This window comes from Lygodium microphyllum, chromosome 22 (assembly GCF_053477565.2).
Source record: "Lygodium microphyllum isolate KBCC chromosome 22, Lygodium_microphyllum_v1.1.10, whole genome shotgun sequence".
Classification (NCBI taxonomy): domain Eukaryota; kingdom Viridiplantae; phylum Streptophyta; class Polypodiopsida; order Schizaeales; family Lygodiaceae; genus Lygodium; species Lygodium microphyllum.
Window position 1 is genome coordinate 87171846 of NC_141156.1, and position 18735 is coordinate 87190580.

Consider the following 18735-nt stretch of genomic DNA (forward strand, 5'->3'; position numbering starts at 1 on the left):
TTTGTATTAAAATTCCATCTAAGATTACGAATCCAGTTGCAAATATATGCGCGAGGGATGTAACAACAATCAAGGGTACCTACATGGGTTCTAAATCATTGGGGGGATGTGTAGAGTTCCACCCCAAGCTAGTTTTTTGCACCCCTTTGGGGTCTTCAAGAGTGAGGGAAAGTCACCTCTCTTTTGTTCCACTCTCTCCCTCAACATCCACCTTTGTCCTTAGGTGAAATAATTTCTCAATGGATTTCAATACTAAGCATGCTAGGAATACAAGCATGAGATGGATTGAATGGAAAGAAGCTTTCAATTCGAAAATCTATTTGAGGAGAAACTTCTTCTCTTGTGCCTCCGCTGGGCTTAGTGCGGCGGACACAAGACTTTGGTTCTGCGCTTGGGGTTGTATCTGGTTTTACAATTAAAGCCTTCATGTTAAGATACATTTACATTTCTCTACACCTCTTGAATCAATGCACAAAATTATTTTTCATTGATGTCATACAATAATTCAAATGAACGTAAAGTTCTTATTTATTCATAAAGAAGCATAAGACTCGAGTACAATTATTCGGGATAGATAGACATTGACTGGGATGATTTTTCTTTTCAATAGATACATCAACGCCAAGTTAATAATTCCCTATTGGATTCAGCTACATGGACAAAATAGTAATATGGGTTGGGAGAATGGATTCTCAGAAAGGGGTAAGTCATGGGAAGCTCGAGAAGTCCCCATTTTTGATAGCCATGACCTTCGTTTCGCCCCATTACTTTAATTCTATCAGCTGGCAAGACTTTGACCACCTCGTCATAGATGTAGCGATTCTATTCTACTTACCGGGATCTGATGTATAGAATGGAATTTACACGAGCCTCATGGAAGATGAATAACTTGATAATCTTCAAGTCTTCCAACCATTTTAGTCTCTTCAGGTTGTTTTGAAGATAGGCGAGTCGGTGGCATCTATATAGCAGTATCCCGCGCTCCAGGTCCAATGCTTTTCCACATACAGCAGTGAAGGGTTGTAGAGTCGATCTAGGATCCCCATCATGTCGGATCGTCGACAATAACTTGAAGAGTTCATAGCCGTCTTGAACATGATGTGAAATACGAGAAACCTGCTCCATGCCTTGTAATTCTGGAAGCGACAACAAACCACGAATGAGTAACAGAAAAATTATTGCCCTAGTGAAAGCATCACTTCTTCCTTCCTGATTTATTCCTGTCTTGGTTGTTTTATTCATCGGTTGGCTCTGATACCAATTGTAACGTGCCTGCCTATTGGCTGTCCAAGCACGTTTTAGCGGTCCATCGAGAAACGATTCTAGGCGTCGCCGCCCGACACTCCCATGGAGTGTTTCGAGGTTTGTCACCTAGGGCTTCCCGAGTCCACCTCACAACGGAAGGTCCACAACCAAAACCCACTAGGATCGACCTGAAATTTGGGTTCCTAGTAAACAAAGACTCATGACAACACCCTAGCATCACATTTTGGACATCCTACTTTACGCAGAGATGCCCAATCCGAAGCAAATCCATACCGCACTTGGTTCAAAGAGAATGGAAAATGAGAGGGATGTACTGCTCAACCTCCCTGCCCATAAGGCCTCCCATTCCGGTCCCCTAAAATGGCATGAATCGGTTTCTATTCTAATATTACCTAAAGGTCGTTCGTCTATAGAACCTTGTGAGAAGCCTTCCAGCTCTCTAGGACCACCCTTCCATAGGACGGACCCGTCAGGGGTTCCACCCACCCGCTTCCCTCATTGGGTATTTCTTTAGTTACCTAATTAGATCCTATCACATTTATATGGGACATTTAAAAATAGCTTCCTTAATTAGGCGTTTTAAGAAACATGGTTCATTTGCGTAACTTATGGCACTAACACAAAAACAATTCAGACAAGTTCTTTGGAAGTAAACTTTATATTATCATCTTAACTGAAATACAAATTCTTATACAAAAGGGATGGATTCCGCAATCCATGAGGATGCATTTTATTTTCTCCAAGTATCCACCCTTGCACTAGTAATAGGGCCTCGAGATTCTATCCCGAGTCACGTAGATTGTTTGAGTAGGACCCGGAGGCAGGGAATTTACAGCCAGAACCCCCCTGGCATCCAAGCGTCCTCCTACATTCAACCCACAAAGAGACCTCTCGTGGCGGGTTCGGTCCACATTCCTGTCACGGTTATTTAGAACCCCCTTGGCTAGGGTTGGCGGCCAGCTGCGGGTAGCTTGGCCCGCCCTCCTTGAATTCAACCTGATTCATTATTCAATTTTTCCGTTGTGAGCTTGGGTCATTCATTCCTTTCACAAACATTGAACCTAGATGTACAAGCACACACAAACAATGACAGCGAGTGCTCTCAAGACATCTACTAAGGTGGAGTCCTCATCTTTGACACTAACGTCGCCTTTCTTGATCATTCTTGCCTTGGCGTCATTTTCCATTATTTCTCGAGGGATGAAGAAAACTCTCTGCTCGGCCTCACTAGTACTTATTAGGGTAGAGCAATTACACTATAGTTTCAAATGATGGCTCCCCTGGGTTACTATCCTTTGGTCCGCCTATCTTAAGATTTTGGTGTGGGGTTTTGTTGGGTCAATTTGGTAGTTATCTTTTCCATCTTAGAACTCTATCGAGTTTTAAGTTCACCCTAGGGTCTCCTCGTACTCAAGATAACGGAAACTTGTATTTACTCTTTTTTTTTCCCCTTCCAGACAACGTAGACCAAGTCTACTTAGCATTCCTAGATAGCTACGAGTATCAAATGTAGCTTAGCGAGTAGTCATTCTCCTTATGGGTACTACATTCAAACTTCCTTGTGTTAGTCTCAGGGTGTTTCATATTCCCGAAATGATATACTTAAGCGTGTTTTGGGTTCATCACGATTGGCTATTGGGGTAGAGACCAACGAGCGTGTTGGCTTCAAGTCAAAATATGGTCATAAAGACGAGCAGATTCATATTGCGACTAGGATCCTAGGTGGATCGAGCTAAACCATGGCTTCACTTATCGGCCAAGACCTTATTTACCAAACTATTCCTTACATCGAGCTCAACAATTCACGTGCGTATCCTAATCTACCTTTTTAGATGCATACCCCATTATGTGATGCAATTGAAGCTATTCGTGATGCCATGTAAGGCACAATGCAAGTCTCCCCTATGTTGTCGATGCGATACAAGATCCCTATTCGTAGAAATCTCTTCCAGTACATTTATGCAACTCAAAAGGCATGCCTTAATTATTCAAATGCGAATGTACATGCATCCATTGATAATTCAAGTTAATTCTCTACGATGGTCTATGGAGTATAATTGACCTAGACGGAATATTTATGTGCTTTGACCATCTATGATGCATCTGCGGAAGTTAGATCTTATTTCTTGACTTGTTTTTGCTACACCCATAGTTACCCAATTTATTTTCGACATTCCATGATTATTAAACCCCTTTTTCGACTACCTTTAAAAATATGCAAACTACCCAATGCAAGGCATGACTTTATTTCTAATAGTGCATATGCTTAAATATTCGATTCTAGTTTCTAACATGGTAGCAGTACCTAGTTTTGGGGAGCTAAGTTAGTGTTTCCACCTGACACACCGTTTGTGTTGATAGTGGCATCTTTACCCGATCCTTCTCTCGTAGTTGCGGCTCTTCCGGTTACTTGGGAGAGCTTATGCTTTGGGGCCATTTCGGAGTTGGAAGTGACCTCCACTTCCTTCGAAGGACTCCTTGGTGTCAGAGTTTCCTGGGCTCGCCTTGACTCTTGCGGTCTCTAGAGGCAGTCGATGGAGAGGTTACGAGGCTCGCGATGGTGGGGAAGATGGTACTCGAGCCTTTGTCCAAGGAAGAGGTTTGTACTCGAGCCTCTTCTCCCTCTCTCTCTTACTCTCTCCCTCTCTCTCTCTTACTATCCTTCACTACATCTCCCTCTTTTCTCTTTCTCACAAGATGACAGCAAGGGAAGGGGAAGAGTAGTGTATCCGTGGTAGGGAAGGGGGAGATCTACAAAGGAAGAAGGGTAATAGGTAGGGAGGAAAGGAAGAGAGGAATCTCTGGCCTTCTCAGGGAGGGGGGGTTTATAAGGGCGAGGCGATGATAATCCGGGGTTGGGAAATGCTACGATAGGGGGTCCTTAACTACACAGGACCCCTAGACTTTTTTTAACTGTCGCCATGCAACCTTGAGGGAAGGGAAGGGATATTTTGGCAAGGGTGGTTTGGAGGTGGCATACGTGTGTCCCTCCCCCCCATCGTAATCATCATCCTCTTGTACCTCGGTAGCTCCACCTTGGTCTTTTCATCACCCAGTCCCAGTGTCGGTGCCCACTGTGGCTCCTCTTCACCTAATAGTGGTAGTTCTCCTCCGGTCGTCATGTAGATTAACTCTCTCTCCCTCTGCCACCCGACGGCGTTGAGGGGGGGGGAGGTGAAACGTGATAAAACAATTTTCGTTTTTATTTGTTTTTAAATTCAAATTAAACGAAAAAGGGAGAGGAGGTAATTTATAGCGATGGCGACGAAGGATAGAAAAGGGGGGGTCGTTATATGGCGGTGACAGTGTGTTACATGTTTAGCTATAAATATGAGGAATGGGGAGCAATTTAGAGAAGCACAATAAGCACAAGGACACCCCGAGATGCTACAAGAGAGAGGTAGAAGGATACCCCTCCAAGAGGCTATGAGAAGGAGCTTGAGAGAGAGAGAGAGAGAGAGAGAGAGAGAGAGAGAGAGAGAGAGAGAGAGAGAGAGAGAGAGAGAGAGAGAGAGAGAGAGAGAGAGAAGTTATTCGGAGGGATTGCGAGGTAGAGACTTAGCTCAATTCCCCCCTATCTTGATCTTCGACTAACCCATCTTCTCTTATGCTCTCCCATCTCAAATTCATTCCTCCTTCTTTATCTCTCGAATCCACTTGAACGATGGCTCCAAAGCGACTAGGTGGAAGGACCATGGGAACCACCACAACCGATCAAGGAATGGGTATTACCAGAGATACAAAGTGCCTGAGATTGCCGGAGTTGCCACTACCAATGGAACATTAGGTGTGGTGAATGTGAGTGTGGGCAAAGACGAAATTCCCAATGTTGTCATGCCAAACTAGGTTACTATTTCACCACATAAATATTTACATAAAATTCTAGCTTCTATATTTTACACTTACACAAATTGACAGTTTTATCTAGAAAGCATATTAATACATGCATAAACAATTAATCACTATGATTTGTAGTTAGATTAAGTGAGATTCTAAATCATGGAATCATGAATGGAAAGAGTTACAAGAGGTTATTGCACATATGACTTTGTGCGCACTCGAGTTTAGTAAAATAATTTGATATGATTATTGTCAAATGCGACAAGGTTAAGTGTCTCTCAAAAGGTGAAACTCTATTTAAAGGATCTGTAAGTCATCTTGTTAAGTTATTCGCATAATATATTTCTTTAAGGAATTTCACTTATGTTGGGTAAGATAGCCCAAACAGGAAATTCATGCCATGCTTAACATGTGGTAAGAGGTGTACTTGACACTTCTTTATGGGAAGGAGAATCCTCATTAGAATGTAAGGTTACCTTAGGATAAGGTCTACCTTGCCAATGCAATTGGAAATTTTGCTCCTACCTGGGGAAATAAGGATAGTATTAGATGCTTTCATTGTAATGAGCTAGGACATTTTAGGAAAGATTGTCCAAAGCTTGGTGGAAACCTTCGCCATGCCAATTTCGAGGTCAAGGTAGAGCTGCCTAAGGCTGTGGTCAAGTAGCTATGGCAAGAGGAAGAACGTCAAATATTACCCTAAAAGAGACTAATAGGTAGGAAGACCCTACTATGGAAGAAGATATTGAAAGAGCAACTGTTCATGCTGCATTCCACAGGAAGGGCCCAAATCATCAATATTCGGTAATGCAGACACCGGCTAGTCTCACTAAGGTAAATTATTTAAAGTTTTGATTGACCGTGGAAGTATACACTCATTTATTTCACCCATGTGTGCTAAGAAGTCAGGAATAGATTCAATAAATGCATCAAAACTGCTTGTGGAATTAGCAAATGAAAAGGAAGCACTTTCTACATGGCAAATTGCCAAAGTAGAGTTTAACTTAGGAGAAAACCTTTCAAGTATGAGGTTCAAAATAATGGACTTAGGAGCCTATGAATGTTTAGTGGGAATGGATTGGTTGATTCCCAATGATTCTCATATCCATTGTGGAAAAGGTCAAGTCACATTTCAGGATATGAATGGTGAAATAGCAACTACACAAGCTGAAACAGGGAAACCTAAAGTTCAATTAGCAAAAGCTTCTCGAATTGTAAAAGGCTTGAAGAAAGGATTACCTATTTATTTGATCAAGCTTAACAAGGTAAATCAAGATGGTCGACAGAAGAAGAACCATCTTGGTTAATAGAGTACGCTGACATATTTCTTGAAGAACTAACCGAGTTACCTCCAGAAAGAGAAGTTGATCATGAGATCAAACTTGTTCCAAGATCCACTCTAGTGGCAAAGAGACCTTAGAAAATGTCTATTCATGAAGCCATCGAACTAAAAGAGCAACTCAAACAACTACTAGAACAAGGGTATATTTGGTCAAGTAATTCACCATGGGGAGGCCTAGTATTATTCCAAAAGAAGAAAGATGGAACCCTCCATCTTTGTATTGACTACCGAGGGCTAAACTAGGTAATAGTAAAGAATAAGTACTCGATCTTGAGGATAGACAAGCCTCTTGATTGTCTACAAAAGAACAAGGATCTTTTCTAAGATCGATCTTCGGTTAGGATATTACTAGGTCAAAGTCAAGAATGAAGGTATTCCTAAAACTGCCTTCAACACAAGATACGGTCATTTGAAATTCATTGTGATGTCGTTTGGGTTGGCAAATTCTCTAGGTACCTTCAACAGGTTAATGCAAAACACTTTTAGACCTCATCTCGATGATTTGTTCTTGTATTCTTTGATGACGTCCTAACTTATTCTAAGGAGGAAGAAGATCATGAACCACATCTTCGCATTGTCCTGGAGACAATGAGAACACACAAGTTGTATGCCAAGAAGAAGAAGTGTGCCTTCTTCAAAAGGAAGATTAAGTACTTGGGATTCATAGTGTTTGTTGAAGGTATATCAGAAGATCCTGCTGCCAAGGTTAAAGATGTTCAAGATTGGCCACCCCCAACCACTATCAAGGAAGTGAGAAGTTTTCTAGGTATGACAGGATGGTATAGGATATTCATTAGTGTTAGAAATCAAAGCTCCTGTATCTTTCATATCTCTTATGTTAATGTGTGAGACCAACTCCAGCTAGATACAACTGTTCATATGTGTGTCATTGAATAAGTCAGTGTAGGGTTAATCTAACTATAGTAAGATGATTGGCTAGTTAGATCTAGAGTAACACTTACTCTTATCTTTCAGTCTTGTATACCTAGTGTGATATAATGAAGAAAATGAATTACAGCCGATGCTCGTTGGTTCTGCTCCATTCCCTGTCTCTCTCTCCTTCTCTTTTTACATGGTATCAGCGCCATGCTAGGATGGGCTCTCTAGAGCAGGAGGAAGTCAAGAACACTTGCAGGAGTTGAAGAATAAGTTTTCCTTGAAGACAAGCAGGTTGCCATTACTCTTCAAAGGTATGCATTGTTCATTAGGGTCTCCAATCATTATCATCAACTTTAAGTTGCTACATCCTAGAGCATGAATTGTGCCTGTATCTAGGTTGATCTCATTTGTTGGAAATAATCAAGGAGATCATTTGCTGATGACTGATATAGAGCTTGGGTGAACCCTTTGGAAGGCATATGAAGGCCTGGAAGCATCATTGTCTGGTTAAGAGCTCACATGGGAGCTAAAAGGACTGAGTGACATGAACAGTGGCCTGCTGTATACTAGCATTTCACAGTATGTATGCATCTCTAATATGAGTCTGGAGCTCTTAAACTTGCCTAGGAATACCATTGGAGCATAGGTATATGCTGGGAAGTCATATGTACTTGATGTTATGCATTGAAGCTGAAGTTTTATACTGAAAATATTTAGATCTTGAATTTTTAAATGACTGGAAATTGTCATTGACTATGGGTTGTGGGCATTGTAACTTGTTGAAGCATTACATAGCATTTGGTTGGCATTTGTCATATGTATGACATGTGATATGTTTGCTGAAGGCTCTAGGGATTGAGATGAACATTGAGTGCTCATGAAAGTTGAAGGTCAAGGCTAGAACTATTGTAGTGACATTGTCTTGGTTGGTTGCTAACTCTAAATGCAATCTATGACTTGAATTCATGAAGAAGACAAGATGTCTATGGTTACCTGAATGCCCATGTATTGAACCTATCACTTCAAAGTGAATGTATGACATGATTTGAGGTTGTTTTGGAGCTGGGTAGACTTGGTTTTATTGAGCATTTGCTGACTACAATATGTAAACAGGAGGCTTGACACTTATACTTGGTGCCTATTCACTGATTTGTGCTCGTATAATCATGTTTGGACTGCTACATGTAATAATAGATGTCTATGAAGGTTTGGGACATGTATGACATGTATATGAATCAATTTTGGCTTTAAATAAGCTGCTGGTCGTTGACAGTTTACAGTGTTCTGACTGCATGAATGTACCCTAGCAGTAAGGCTGCATGTTACAAACCTAAAGAAACTACATAGCATATGTATTGAAAAATGTACATATAAGTGGGACCACATGTTTATGGATGTTTTTGAGCAGTTAAAGGGCTGAAATACCCTAGTTTTGACAATAAATTTGTTGCAAAAAATTGTCATAAATAGTCAAGAACTGTAGTGAGTTAGGGACACTTGTTGGCTTGCAGGAAGTTGACATAGTCTACTGCACCATGGCTAATGCACAGGGCTCTAACAATATTACCCAAATCATTGGAGAGAAGTTAGATAATAATAATTTTTCATTGTGGAAATTCAGGATCAATAATTTTTTAGTTGGCAGAGGTTATTGGGACTTATGTACAGGTGATGAGGCTGAACTTGAATTGTCTGTGAGAAGAACCCAACCAATGATCAAAAAAGGGCTCATAAGCAAGTCATAAGCTATGGACTAAGAGAGCATGCAAGGTGCTACATTGGTTCTCATTATGTATAACCAATGCTATGGTAATACATATCACTGGATGTGAGTCCCCAAAAGATGCATGGGACATACTTGTGAAGAACTATGGAAATGTGACACATGCACGTAAGATTCAGCTGAGACAACAATTCAACAACATGTCTAGGAATGGCAAGAACATCCATGCGTATACAACAGAGGTTAAGACCATAGTTGACCAGCTTACTACCATTGGATCACAGGTATCTGAGGATGATATGATTGCTGTCACTTTGAATACTTGGCAAGCTGCACATTAATTATCAAAGGTAGAAGAGATGGAAAGATGTTTACATTGGATGTGACCATTCTAGAACTTAAAGCAGCCATGTTTGCACATGATGAGAGTGCTATTTGAGATGTTGGGATTTGGCACAAAAGGATTGGCCATGTCAATGTACAAAAATTGAAATCTATGCAGTAGAAGGAAGTGGTACTTGGATTGCCCAAATTCAAGTACAATTATTTTGGTCATGTATGCCCTGCATGTAGGTTTGGAAAGAAGGCACAATTTCCATGAGGCATGTAAAGAATAGCTTGTGACCCTTATAGTTGGTGCACTCTAATGTTTGGGTCCGTTGCATAATGCTTCGTTTGGAGGTGCACATTACTCTGTATCTTTTATTGATGATTTTAGCAGGTACGCTTGGCTTTACATTTTGAAGCATAAAGATGATGTGTTTGATGCATTCAAAGACTTCAAAAAGCATGCTGAAAATGAGTAGGTTGTCAAATTTCATGTCTATGATCAGATGGAGGTGGAGAATATGTCTCTAATTACTTTGACATGTATCTTGCTAAATATGGGATCTGACGACAGTTAACTTGCAGACATACACCGTAGCAAAACAGTGTTGCAGAGAGGAAAAATAGGGTATTGATGGAATCAACTAGAGCTATGCTGAATGAGAAGAGTCTATCGAATGGCTATTGGGCTGAATTAATGATGACTGCTGTCTATATGCTAAATCGAACCCCTATAGCAGCGATTCATGATGTTACACCTTATTAGAGGTTGTATGGTCATAAGCCTGACATTTCGCACTTGAAGGTATTTGGCAGCATCGCATATGTGCATATACCAGATGAAAAGAGGAAGAAATTGGATCCTAAGGTAGTAAAAAGTGTGTTTTTGGGGTATGCATAGGACCAGAAGGCCTATAAGTGCTATGTGCCGTCTACATAAGAGACATTGATAAGCAGAGATTTTGTCTTTGACGAGTTAGCTTCCTGGTATGGGAATTCAATTGCAGTACTACTAATGAATCATCCAATATGAGTAATGCTAAAAATACCCCTACAATTAGTAATTCCATGAGTGGTCAGACAGGTGATATATCATCTATAGTGGGTCCTTGGTTGGAACGGTTGCACGGTCGCACTTCTATGTCCACTAACATGGACGTGCCAGTGACGGAGAGATTAGATAAGGGAAAAGAAAAAGTGTTTGAGGATGTAACAGGACCACTTACTGCAAGTTATGAGTCGTCCAACAGTGATAGCTTGGACAGTGAGTTGAGGATTCTGTCTGTCATGACACCAAGTGCTAGGCAGAATTGTTATGTGCTACCTCATGAGAGGCAAGCTCAGAGTGAGACATAGATATGGAGGTCTGAGAGAATCAGGAAGCTTGTTGACAGGTTGACTTACACTAGATATTCAGCCTTGGAGATGATGAAAGTAGGATTGATGAAATAAATTCATGTTTGCAGGGTGAATTCAAAGTCAAAGATATTGCTGAGTTGAAATATTTTTGGGAATTGAGGTAGTATCGACACCTCAAGGCATATGGTTGCTACAGAAGTAGTATGCTCATGACATGTTACAGAAGTATGCTATGGCTGATTGCAAGGCTATGGATAGACCTCTAGAGCAAAATGTCAAGCTACAGATTGATGTTGGACATGAGATAGAGAATGTAACTATGTACAGATAGATGGTAGGTAGCTTGATCTACTTGACTATTACGCGACCTAACTTGAGTTATGCTCTGGGGCTGATTAGTCAGTTCATGGAGAAGCCTCACAAGCCGTATTTGGATGCAGTCAAGAGAATCATAAGATATGTAAAGAGTATGACTGACTATGGGCTATTTTATGCATATGGGAAAATCCTTGACTTGACAGGGTATACTGACACTAACTAGGCTGGTTGTGCCTATGACAGGAGGTCAACCAGTGGCTATGCATTTGGATTGGGCAGCAGTACGATCAGTTGGCAAAGTGAGAAACAGCCTACAATTGCATTGTCTATTACAGAAGCTGAGTACCGTGGTGTGGCCTTAGTGGCTTGTGAAGCTGTTTGGTTAACAGAAGTTACTGCATGACTTGGGGAGTACACTTGGATAGCAAAGTGAAGTTGTATTGTGATAATCTGAGCAGTGTTATGCTTACAAGCAATCCCGTCTATCATGCAAGATCGAAACACATTGAAGTTCATTACCATTTTATTAGAGAAATGGTACTAGCGGATCAGAATGACCTGATGCATGTGAAGACTGAAGACCAGGTAGTGGACATCTTTACCAAGTCACTTGGTAAAGATAAGCTCATTTATTTTAGGAAGCTACTTGGAGTATTGCAAATGGTTTGGGCTTGAGAGGAGTGTTAGAAATCAAGCTCCCATATCTTCCGTCTCTTAGGTTAGTGTGTGAGACCGACTCCAACTAAATATAGCTGTTCATGTGTGTGCCATTGAATAAGTCGGTGTAGGGTTAGTCTAACTATAGTTAGATGATTGGTTAGTTAGATCTAGAGTAACGCTTACTCTTATCTTTCAGTCTTGTAGACCTAGTGTGATATTATAAAGAAAATGGATGAGAGCTAATGCTCATTGGTTCTGCTCCATTCCTTATCTCTCTCTCCTTCTCTTTTTCCAATCAGAAACTATGCCCAAATTGGAGCAACTCTTACAGGCCTACTCAAAAAGCAAGTTGCCATTAATTGGATGCCAATTGAATAGTCTAGCATTGAGCAACTAAAGCATAGTTTGATAACTACTCCTATCTTAAGGATATGTGACTTAAATAAGGAATTTTAAGTTGTCACAGATGCTAGCTCTCAATTTGATGATTATTTCCATGAAGAACAGTATGTTGAGAAAGACAAAATTAAGTGTGTCACTAATCATCTAGTGGACTGAGCATCCCTATGGTGGACTGTTATCCGCAAGAGCATTGATTGTCCTACTACTTGGGAGACTTTCCAAAAGAAATTTTTGTAGAATTTCCTTCCACCTCAATTCCACGAAAAAGCAATCAAACAATGGGATCTTCTACAACAGAGGGATTGTGATCCTATTTCACAATATAACGCGCATTTTTGGAATGCTTTATTGCAACTTTGAATGCTCGAAGATGTGCCTGAAACAACCCATAAACATAAGTTTATGTCTGGCTTACTTGGATATTTTTATGCGTAGGTCAACATGTTCAAGTCAACGACTCTTGAAGATGCAATTTCCTTGACCCATGACACTGAAGACAAAATTCAAGGATGAGAGAAGCAACCACAACAATTTCAAACTAATGGTAACTTTAGTTCAAAACAACTCAATTCAAATTTTTGAAGATTCAATCAAAACCGTTTCCTTCCATCTTCATTCTGTGAATCTTGGACACGACCACCTGTTTTACCATCAAACACAAATCCAAACCCTAAGCCATCTCTCCAACCAAATTTAGTCAAATTCCAACATTCCTAAACTTCATGCTATTACCAATAATGTATCTAAAGCCAAACCCATAGTTTGTTACAAATGTCATCAACGTGGACATCTAGCGGCGAATTGTCAAACCAAAAAGCCAATTGTTCATGTCAATTATTTGGGAGCGACAGAAGATGAAGAACATGAAGAAATGCCAAATTTCACGGAAGACGATGACGATATCGGTACTACTTCAGATACTTTACCAGGTATGCCAAATCCCCATTCTTTATTAACGATGAAATGTCTTGTGCATAGTAAAGAAAAGACTGTTTTACATGATGATGGGAGCACACACGACTTTATTTCTGCAAAATTGGTCAAAGAATTGAATTTACATACTGTTTCTACACATTATCGCATCAAGGTTGCATTCTTAGGCACTAGATACAATGGAACACAAGAAGTGCATGACTTAGAAATTAAAATTGGTGATTATGTTGAACGTAGAAATTTCTTAGTTGTGCCTTTGCAATCTAGTGATATTATCTTAGGAATGCCTTGGCATCATCAGTACAATCTTGATATAGATTATTCCACGCATTCAATGAAGATCCATTCTAATGGGAAACAAATCACATTGCATGGTATGCACACTTTCGATAATTTTCCATTGCTTAGTCATACACAAACTAAACGTACATTACGAAAAGGTAGCAAATCCTATTTAATATGGGTGAATGTAATTGAAGCTAAAGAAAATCAAATGCATCCTAAGCACGCACAATTTCTTTCACAATTTCAAGATTGTTTTGCTGCTGACTTACCACCTGGCTTACCACCTATACGTTCCAAAGATCACAAAATAGACCTAATTCCTGGATCACAACCACCATGTAAAGAACTATATAGACACAACCAAATCGAACAGAAAGAAATTCAAGCCCAAGTTGAAGAATTGTTAACCCGAGGACTCATTAGACCTAGTAGTTCTCCATTTGGTGCACCTATCTTATTAGTGAAGAAGAAAAATAATACCGATCGCATGTGCATTGATTATCGTGCCCTAAATAAAATCACTGTTAAGAATAGATATTTGATTCCTAGGGTAGATGATCTTATGGACAAGCTACAAGGGTTTGCAATTTTTAGCAAGATAGATCTTAAATCTAGATACTATCAAGTAAGATTGGAAACATCTGATATATTCAAAACTGCATTTAGAACACAATTTGGACACTATGAATTCCTTGTTATGCCGTTTGGTTTAACTAATGCACCAGCCACATTCAGTCGTATGATGAATCACATATTTTTGAAGCATCAGCATTGTGTCATTATTTTCTTTGATGACATATTGGTTTTCAGTAAGAATGAAAACGAGCATTATGAACATTTATATTTGGTTTTTAAATTATTGAAAGAGAATCAATTATATGCTAATCTAGAAAAGAGTGAATTTTTCCAAACACAAATTGAATACCTAGGACATATTGTTTCATCTGAAGGTATTAAAGTTGACCCTAAAAAGATAGAAGCAAATTTGAAGTGGCGGATACCTAAAAATGTGCACAAATTACGTTCTTTCTTAGGTCTTGCTAGCTTTTACAGAAAATTTGTGAGAAAATTTTCATTGCTTGCATTACCTTTGACAAAATTATTAAAGAAAGGCACTGTGTATCATTGGTCTGACAATCAACAAAAGTCCTTTGATTTATTGAAATATGCTTTAACTCATGCTCTTGTATTGCAATTACCTGACTTCAATAGACCATTTTTCCTAGTAGTCACTGATGCTAGTGGATCTAGAATAGGAGCAGTCCTTATGCAAGATTCTCATCCCATAGCCTACTCTAGCTGCAAACTTAAACCCTCTGAACTTAAATATTCTACCTATAATAAGGAATTGCTAGCTTTAGTACAAGCTTTACGTCAATGGAAACACTATTTAATGGGATCTAAATTCATGATCAAAACAGACCAACAAAGCATTAAACATCTCCTTAGTCAACCACAAATATCTAACCGACACATTAAATGGGCTGCTTTTATTCAAAGTTTTCATCCACTCATACAATATCAACCCGGAAAAGAGAATATTGTTACCGATGCTTTAAGTAGAAGACTGACTATATATAATATTTCTGTGATATCTTTTGACTCTCTTCTCCCTATGAAAGATACTTACGACCAAGACCCTAGTTTTCAAGCTGATTGGAATAAATTAGTTACAAATAACTGGATTCCCATTGATTCATTGTCTTACACTGATGGATTTATGTTTTATGAAAAAAGATTATGTGTAACTGTTCCATTTCGATCATTTGTTTTGCATGAAATTCATTGTCCTTCATACCAAGGCCATAGAGGAATTATTTCTACTTTACGTACATTGATTGAAGATTTTTATTAGCCACACATGGAATTTGATGTATCTAACTTTGTATCTGAATGCTTAATTTGCCAAAGAGTTAAACGACACCATGGTAAACAATATGGTTTATTAATGCCTTTACCAATTCCAGAACGATCATGGGAACATATTTCAATGGATTTTATCATTGGTTTGCCTAACACTAAAGCTAATTATGACATGATTTGGACTATTGTTGATAGGTTTAGCAAACAAACATATTTCATTCCATGCAAGAAAATGTTAACTACATCTCAGGCTGCTCAATTATTCTTGAAAACTGTTTTCACTAATCATGGTTTGCCAAAAGTTATTATTTTTGACCGTGATTTTAGATTCTGCAATAATTTTTGGATTACTTTATTTGCTAATTTAGGAACAAAGATTGATTTTTCATCTGCATTTCATTTTGAAACAAATGGGCAAACAGAAGCTACTAACAGTACCATTTTAGATCTTTTGCGTGCATACATAATTTCAAAACCACAAATATGGGATACACATTTACATTTACTTCAGTTTGCATACAATAACACACCACATACAGCTACACAGAAAGCACCATTTGAAATTATTTATGGATATAGATTACCTATACCTGTTACATAATTGTCAAACAAAGTTCAAGCTGCTGATGATATTGTTAACATGCATGCTACTATTTTTGATGAAGTTAAAGGTATGATTGCCAAAGCCCAGCAATCATACACAAAACAAGCCAACAAGAAAAGAAAAGCTACGAGTTTCAAAGTTAATGATTATGTTTGGTTACGTATTGAAAATCGAAGATTACAAAGTGTTGATAAACACCCTGTTGTAAAGTTAGCTCCTAGATTTTATGGACCTTTCAAGATCATTCACAAAATCAATGACAATGCATTCAAACTAGAATTGCCACAACACTGGAAAATCCACAACACTTTTCATATCAGTTTGTTACGACCTTTTAGAGGCCAATTACTTGTACATCTTGTCTATGAAAACCCTCCCTTGCTAGAAGAAGAAACTAAAATCCTTGAGCCTGAAACTATTTTAAATACTGACTTTATGACCACTAGAACTGACCGTAGATATTCTAGATATTTGGTTAAGTTTAAAAATCATCATGTTGAAGAGGCTCAATGGATGCATGCTCGAGACCTAAGTGCTTACTCCTCACTTGCTAGCTCCACATTGAGCTAATAGCAATTGAGGACAATTACTATCCCACCCCGGGGGTATGATGCCAAAAGGCATATTCCACGGTGGATTTCGTGAGGTTTTGCGGTGGATTCCGTAAAATTATATTTATTGTTGGGGCTCATACACAAGGTGGATTCCTTGTGCCAAAAGTCGATGGGGACGCTTGTCCTTTTTGGACATCTTGTTAATTTAATGTGCAAGTGGGTGATTCCGCAAAATGCATATTTAAATTAATAGATATTTATGAGTTTAGAGTGCGCACTCATAATAAATTAAGGTTAGGATTGAGTTCTAACCAATTTATTTATTTTGTAGCTGAAGACTGCTAGGTATTCACTTTTGTCGGTTTAATTTTATTATTTTCTAACAATTGTGAATGCTTTAGTTGATGTGTAGAGCAGGTAGCGGTGGCGTTGGGAAGCATTGGGCGATAGTGTGTATTCAAGTTATTTAGAAGAAATTATCATTTTTGATAGGTGTGCATCTTAGACGTAGCGCCAATATTTATTTTGACACGCTTATTTATTGAAGTGCTTGATATTTATTTATTATTTTATATGTGCATGGACACACGATTTAAATATTTGTTATTGGACATTGTATTTGGGCACTGCTCAACTCTTTGGGTGCCCAATAGCTTTAATTCTTTAGTGGGACAAAAGCAAACATAAAAGCTAAAGCATGCTAATTGTAAATTGGGCTATTTTTTGAGCTTGGAGATGAATAATATATCAAATACATGCTTTCTAGAGCGCTCACACAAGGCATGGGGAGAGATTGTACCCAATTAGTCTTTTGCTTTATGTCGTGCAAGTCTTTTCTCTTTTTTTTTGTGCAAAAATAGAGTTCTTTTGTTCTTGGGAACCTTCCGACGCTCACTACGCGCGCATACAACATCCGATCTGTGCACCAAGGTATCAAGAATTCTCTATAGAAGATGGACTTGTTTATTTCAGAATGAGACTATGCATTCCTTCAAGTCAAACTTTCTAGAGAAGATACTTTGGGAAGCACATGGTTCTCCTTTTTCAGGACACTCGGGATATGCAAAAACTCTTAATGCTATCAAGAAAAGCTATTATTGGCAAAAACTCAAGGGTGATGTACTTAAGTATGCCACTAAATGTCTAAATTACCAAAGGGTAAAATATGAAAGTATCAAGTTACCATAGAAACTCTAGCCACTTGACATGTCCTATATGAAATGGAAATTTATTAGCATGGACTTTGCAGTTGGGTTACCTTTTATACAAGGAGGATATAACTCGAAAATGGTAATAGTAGACATGCTAACAAAGGTCACTCATCTTATTCTAACAAAAATCAATTACAAAGCTTTAGATATTGCAAGAATTTTTCTAAACAAGATTTTTAGGTTATATGGGTTACCTTAAAGGATCATCAGCGATCGTGATTCTCTTTTCACATCAAATTTCTAGAAGAGTTTATTTGAAGCCATTGGAACCCAACTTTGTTTCAGTACTACTTATCATCCACAATTTGATGGTAGACAAAACGAGTTAATCAAGTGATTGAGGATATTCTGCATGCATATTGTAGCCTTAATGGAATTTAGATGACTCCTACAATGGATTCAGTATCTATCCTTAGTGGAAATTTCTTATAATGCCTCCTATCATTGAAGTATTCTGATGACTCCATTTTAAGCACTATATGGTTAAAATTACCGCATGCCACTTAATTTTTCCAATCCTACTTTAAAGGTAGAAGCTTCAAGAAAAATGTTAGAAGTAATGGACGATCAAATCAAGATTATTAGACATGATATTCAATCTGCCAAGGACTCACAAAAGGCATATGCTGATCTGAAAAGGCAAGAACACATTTTCAAAGAAGGAGATATGGTATTCATCCGTGTCCATCCAAAGAAGAGTTCTTTATCTTTAGAAAAATTTACGAAGCTAAGTCCAAGATATTGTGGACTCTATAAGGTTCATAAATGCTTAGGAGCAAGCTCTTATAAGATACAACTCCCTAAGAATATAAAAATCCATAATGTATTTCATGTTAGCTTATTAAAAGCATACGTAGCTAACCCTAACCATATCCTTGATGATCAACAAGTTGTAATATCTAACCAAGGAGTCCTTGAGCTACAACATGATAGAGTAATTGATGTAAGAGAAATAAAATTGAGGAGTAGAACCCTTAGAGAATACCTTGTCCAGTGGAAGGATTATCCTGAAGAAGATGCTACATGGATAGATGAGAATGCTCTTCATCAATAATATCCATGGTTTCTGTCGAGATGAGGACATCTCGATTTCTCTAAGGGGAGGAGGATATAATATTTTCACACAATTAAAAGTAAATTGGTTAGTTCAAAAGTTAGTTAGTCAATTA